We start from the raw sequence: 6,992 nt of genomic DNA, 5'->3' as shown, positions 1-6,992 counted from the left end.
TATATATATATATATATATATATATAGCTCTAACGTTCAATATATAATTACCAAATTACTTCTATATCGTACCGCGGGACCATTGCCCCCACACCCACCCCAACTCACATAATTAAACTCCCCTTGATTGAACAAATATTTCTGGTACAACATGTCCCTTTTATCATTACCTAACACTTTACGATTATTATTATTATTATTATTATTATTATTAGTTATTAGTTATTTTTTAGGGCGTGTGATTGGGGGAGAGGGGAAGAAAGCAAAATCATAAAAATTTTATTAGATTCAAAAAATAGATGAACTTATATAATGTCATAGGAGCCATTATGAAACACAATAAATACTAAAGGGTTACTAGAACGTAGAGAGCCAACAAAGAACTAAGCTAAATTGTAGTATGCTAGCAATGCCAATACCAACAAGTCGGGTAACCAAGAAACAAAACTAAATAGATAAATAAACAAACAAAACTAAATGGAGCTTAAGAGGAAGAAAATAAGTGAGCTTTAGATATGAAAAAAAATTGCTCACTAAGTTCCACTAAACCTTGTTTTTTTTCAATTAAGCGCATAGCCTGAGAGACATGCCTGATTTTGCAATGGATAAAGGATCTGTTGCCAAAATCATGCCCCTACCTTTTGTTATTCTTTTCTCTTTATCAGTGAAAAATAATGTAGTTGATAAAGAGAAGATAAAAGTTCTTGAGACTTTTTGGTGCGTTTATCATAATATGTTCTATGGTCTGTATGAGGGACGGATTGAAAAGGATAGTAGAGGTCTATAGTTTCTATACTTTCAGGATCACAATGGAGAATAAGCACGAATAAATAAAAATATGTAGAGATTTGTTTTCATCGTGGCAAAGCATATATGGCGAGGATGTACAATTTTCTTGTCATAATAGCATGAGAGTTTCGAGCATTTTTTTGGGCTTGATTCACCACTAGTCAAGACTAAATAAAACAACATGTTATATAATAAGATTGCGAAGAAAATATTAAATACTTAAATTTTAAATACGCGTTACCCTTTAAAGCATAATAATTTGTGTAGTTTTCTCGAGCTTTCAAAACTATTCTCAAAATTTATGTACTTTTTAAGAATACAAAATTATGGAAGCATAAGAACAAAATCGGAGCTTATTACTAAATAAAGCATCTTTGATTTTAAAAACTAAGGTTTAACTACTAAGTTAAGATGAGTTTCTACTGATTTTTTTGCTAAGTATGGTAAGCTCGAACACATAAGTATATACTAACTGCAAATAGGGATAATTACAGACAAATCACGCGAAGCAAGGTCGTTGATCTGTAAATAGAAACACACCACATATATGAAATAGAACATGAGAACAGAGAGAGAGAGAGAGAGAGAGAGAGAGAGAGAGAGAGAGAGAGAGAGAGAGAGAGAGAGAGAGAGAAAGAGTTTGCCCCTAGGCGTATTTTTCATTGGCAACCCTTCATGTCCCTGACTCCCTTTTATATAGGGGTGACTCTTATTCTCATATGTAGGTTTGTCCAACCAGGTTGTTAGTTGATGTGCTGAGGTCGGCAGATGGATTACGGTCGGCAGACGGACTTAAGGTTGGCAGATAGAGTTAAGTCGGCCGACGAACTGAAGGTCAGCAAACGGACTGCGGTCGGCAGACGGATTGAGATCACCAACAGATTGAGTTCGACTGATGGACTGATGATCGAAAGACAGACTAAATATCCTCACAAATCTCTTACTTTTTGGAAGCGAAGCTTCGATAATAATGAGAGGCTTTAAATACCAAAAACGCAATCACAATAATGCATTAATGAAACTCCTTTCATTTCAGCGTCTTTCGGCGCCCAATTTTCTGAAGCTTTTGGTCAACTATTTTGGCCTGGTGTTCGACCTTGTGGGTTTCATCTATTACTTAGTCAACGCGTGTAAAGAAGTGTTAGTAATTATCCTACAAATAAATAAAGGGTTGGATCAATTTTTACCTTTGCTTATTTTTGTATCTTACCCTTGCCACCAATTTGATTGTGACAGTTGGTTGTTTTGGGTTGCCTGACGACTCAGATCTTTAGAAAGACCATTAATCAATTTGTATGCATTGTATTTCACAGATTGCTTGGCTCAAATCTTACAAAGCATGTGTCTCATTTGCTCGGTAGGTTCAGTGCCTCGGTTGGGCTTTACGTTTTGCCAAGGCTTGGGTGAATCTTGTCGCTGCCTTTCATGGGGTAACCGACAAGAATCATTGCTAGAAAGATTTCCACCTTACTTTTCGTGAAGCATATTGCTACTGAGCAGAGAACTGCCTCCAGAGCTTTTACCTATTCCGAGTTTAGAGACATGGCTTGTTATGCTTGGCTTTGAGGGTCAATAGTTTGCTAACCCCAGAGGGGAGTTTTTTATTTGCCCCGTCAGCTTCTTGTTCTCCAAGTCATATGTGAACTATTTGAGTGCCCTAATTCTCAGTTGTACCTAGAAAAAACATAATTAAAAAAGATGACAATATATATTTCAAAGAAAAATAAAATGAAATAAAATTGGTGGATGTTTCAATCATTATAATTTTCTACAAGAAAATAATAAGACGAGAGAATGTCGAATAAAGCAAGAAAACAACAAATCATATTCACTTATCTACAAAAACATTAAAATTCGTTCCAAGCATTATAATTATCTTAAAACAAAATAATTGAAAGCACAGTTAAATTTTATTGCATGGTTAGAATTTTTCAGAGCTCAACCAAAACCAACCTCATATAAAGATAAAATCAAGAGCAAATCTGTACATATCAGCTAAGATCAAGAAAAATAGAAAAAACTAATATATGATAAAGATAAAAACAAGAGCAGATTTGTTCATTTCAATTCAATAGATAAACTTCAACCAAAAATATAACGCTGAAAATAATATAAGGATCCAAATATCCTACACTTTTACTGCAAACTAAATGAAAAAAAAAAGAACTGAAGAAACCAAGAACATCACATAAACTGCAACAAAAAAACTACAATAGACGAACCGAAGAAGAATCATACAATCAATCGAAAGATCAAATTCAACCACCAAAACAAAAACATAGAAGTTATAAAAGCATTAAAATTCTATCATGGCAGTGTAAATATCTTAAAAACAAAATATTTAAGAGAAAGGTTGAATTTTAAAGCACGATTGAGAAACAAGAAAGCTCTACCAAAACCAATATCAGCAAGTGACATGATCAAGAGCATATTTGTTCATATCACTAAATAAATCAACTAAACTCAAATATATAAGCTTGATTTTACTACATGCTCACCAAATTTGACATTTCAAATATGCCTAACAAGCTTCCAAAAGTGATTTAATGACTTGAATTCGTTTTGGTACTGTTGGGTTTGTCTCGTCAAGTCGGTTAATTTGAATGTGAGCTTGTTGAAATTGGAGCTCCAGGTAACTTTTAATCAAAGTTTGAACGTTTCTTGTTCAAAAGTTGACCCCGACATCTATGCCATGCCTTAAGATTCATGTCTAATAATGGGAATTTGCTGATGTTGTGTCGCGATAAAAAGGGTTACATAATTTATATCGAAGTATAATGTGTGTATGCTGAATGAATAGTTGCATAACTTTCAGAAGTGGTTGCAGTTGGGAGTTATAGATACACCATCTTTGTGTTTCACCGCTGCATCTTATTAAGGATGATGCACTTCTTTGTAAGATTCTTCGTTACTTTCCAACGTTGGTTGTTGTTTCTTATAATGCTTTGTTACTCAACAATGTACATCTTGACTCCGCATGGGGCTTCCTAGCAACGAGCAGGGGGGAAGTCGAAATTGGTTGATAACGATCGACGAGCAATGGTAGACGGTGGTCGGCCACTGCATGAACAAGAAGCTTTCTCCAAATCATCAATGCAGAAACGACACTGGAATTCAACATCTTCTTCTCATGATTCTCATCCATGCTCGGGTCTTAGTCTCCTTTCATAAAGAGGGATAGAGCACTATTTAAAGATTTATGAATACACCTCCTTGCAAATAAGGAAGGAAACTGGACTTTTCCATCATATGGCTCGGAGAGATTTCTTCAATCAAGATGTGTGCTAGAAAATTCGCAGCGGTAGAGTAATGGATTATTGTCTTAACATTGCGCGAGGATTCAACACACAATCAGATGAAAATGAATCAAGCTCTGATGACACCATAATTTTTTATGTGGAAAATCCGTAAAGGGGAAAAAACACGGGGTCTGACCCAGTTGTAAAAATCCACTATAAGTTGATGATTACAGATACACCTTATCTCACAGACGGGAAATGGTTACTAGATTTCTAAGTTACAACGTCGACTGACGATGTCTAGTTAGCGGTGTTCAGTGTAGGTCGGCGGTGATCGACGGTAGTCAACGACAATCGATAATTGTCGGTTGTGGTAGACGACGATCAGCGGTGATCGACGTTGTAACTTGTAAAGGGGTGAGGCTCTATTTATTGTGTTTCGAGTGCAATTAATGCAAGAATCTGAACCATTTTGATCGGTCGGTCCGGAGAGCTTCTCTTGATCAAATGACGTTTGATGGACATTTGAATGTCTTGACGATGTCAGAATTGAGCAATCTTAGGCTCGTTGGATTCGTCTTGTCGAGACGCTCGATTCGACTATGAACTCAATAGATTTGACATCAGTTTGGCCTTTCAAATGTCTTCTAAAATCCTCTAATAGTGGTTTAATGGTTTGATCCAGACTTGATTTAACTCAGATTAGACTGACTTTCATATTATTAGGTGCGTCTCATAGAGCCGATCGGTTTGACTATAAGTTTGCTGAAATCGGAGCTCCGGATGACTCTTAATCGAAGTTTGAATGTTTCTTGTTTAAAAAATTGCACCGAGATTCATGCCGGATAATGAAAATTTGGTGGCGGTGTATCAGTTGCCCCCCTATTTTCGGGCAAGATCAATTTCATCGTCCGAAAATATCTAGATTAGAAGTTTTTTTCATTTTTTATAGGCATAAAAATTTTAGATATATATACTTTATTACAATTAGTATATAAATAAAATCATGGTTTATCCAAAATAAAATATTAAATTGAGTCAAGCTCAGTTGGTGGGTTTCTTTTGTCATTTGCAGTTGGTGCAGGATCAAATCCCACCAAAGACATATATATTTATATAAATTTATTTTGTTGGGTGAAGGAGCAAGATCCGAAGGAAGCAGGCCTGGGCCCTGAGCAGGATCCGAAGGAAGGAGCGGATCGGGCTGAAGAGGCGAGATCCGACGGGATCTGAAGGAACTGGCCCGACGGGACCTGAAGCTGGACCAACGGTGGGAGCTGAAGCGCTGCCCTGAATCTGTCGTTAAAAGCTGAATCCGAAGGGCCACAGACAGCTAGAAATCATAATTTAATTAATTAATTAAAAAAGAATCCCAAAGGCCACAAAGAAATAAGTGATTAAATTAATAGAATTTAAAACAACAACTTATGAAATTCTATCATTTTATTGTTATTATTATTAATGATTTTAATTAATTTCAACCATAAAGACAGAATTTGAAAGGTCAAAAAGCTGAAGGAATATGAAAAAAAAATTAATAATATTATATTTTTTTAATAATGTGCATTTTATGTTATGTGTCATATCATGCCTATAAATAGAGACATTGGATGAGGGGGCATTGGATGAGGGGAAAAATTACAAGTGAAGATGAGAAGAAAATTATCCGATGTTGCGGAGAATAGTTATGGCGGAGAATATTTGCGGCCGTGCGAAGAGTTGCGGCGAGGCGGAGAGCTGTGGAGAAAGGTTGAGAAGAAGAGTTGCGGCGAAGCAGAGCTTTGCGATGCAGAGTTGCGGCGAAGAGTCGAGAAAGTGTTGTGGTAAATAATTGCGGCGAAGTGGACCAAGTGTTGCGGTGAAGAATTGCGGCGAAAAGTTACGGTGAAGCGTTGCGGCCAAGTGTTGTTATGAAGTGTTGCGGTGAAGCGTTGCGATGAAGTGTTCTTGTGAAGCGTTGCAGCAAAGTGTTGGGCCGATGCAATGTGTTCCAGCGGTGTGTCGCGGCGACGTGTTGCAGCGGTGCGTCGCGGCGAAGCGTTGCAGCGGTGTGTCGCGGCGACGCGTTGCATCGTTGTGTTGTGGCGACGAGTGGCAGAGGTGCATCACGACAAGGCGTTGAGGTGACACAATGTGTTGGAGCAGGGTGTCGCGGGGATGGGATGCAACGGGTGGTGGTGAAGCATCGCAGATTGTTTACTCAATATTGAGGAGTGGTAAAAATGGTTCACCGAAGAAGGATTCATGGGGGTTTTGTTTTCTAAATGTCACAGTGGATATCTAATGTTATTTAGAAATTCTGGTATGTAACAAGGTTATCATGTGGATAAATTGTCAGCGACCATTAACTTTTCTGATACTATGCATCAGAGTGTTACTCGAAGATGTTAACCTGCATAAGATGAGCCAATGGAAGTCCACCGATGACTTATTAACCCATCCGAGGTTGTTTGTCGGAGCATTGCTCACTTACAAACCTGTGTGGAAGGGGTTAGGTGTAGCCTACCAAGGACTGTTAACCTATCCAGGATTGTTTATCGGAGTAAAAACTCGATGATGTTAACCCATATTGAAGAGGTTAGATCAAATCCCCCTAGGTATGGGATTGATCGTGCTCTGACTAAGATACAACCAAAGTTGTGTATTTCTCGGGTCGAGAGCATGAAGAGACTCGAGGATGTGCCATTATACTTTCTAAATATATTATTTATGTATAAGAAAATAAGTGAATAATGTTTAAGATATATTGATTATGCATGAGTTGCGATGTAATGACATATGTGGACTGCACGACTGGGATGTTACTGGTAGTATTTGTGATGATTTTCTGCATTTCAAGTTCGAGGCAAGATTTTCCCATCTAAACCCTTGATCTTGAAGGTTCCAGGCTTGATCATGGCAGCAACGATATATGGGCCTTCCCAAAGAGGTGATAGTTTGTTGCGTTGGGGACCATGACCGGCG

This window comes from Phalaenopsis equestris, unplaced genomic scaffold, assembly GCF_001263595.1.
Source record: "Phalaenopsis equestris unplaced genomic scaffold, ASM126359v1 Scaffold000041, whole genome shotgun sequence".
Lineage (NCBI taxonomy): Eukaryota > Viridiplantae > Streptophyta > Magnoliopsida > Asparagales > Orchidaceae > Phalaenopsis > Phalaenopsis equestris.
Note: the sequence above shows the minus strand (reverse complement) of the source record.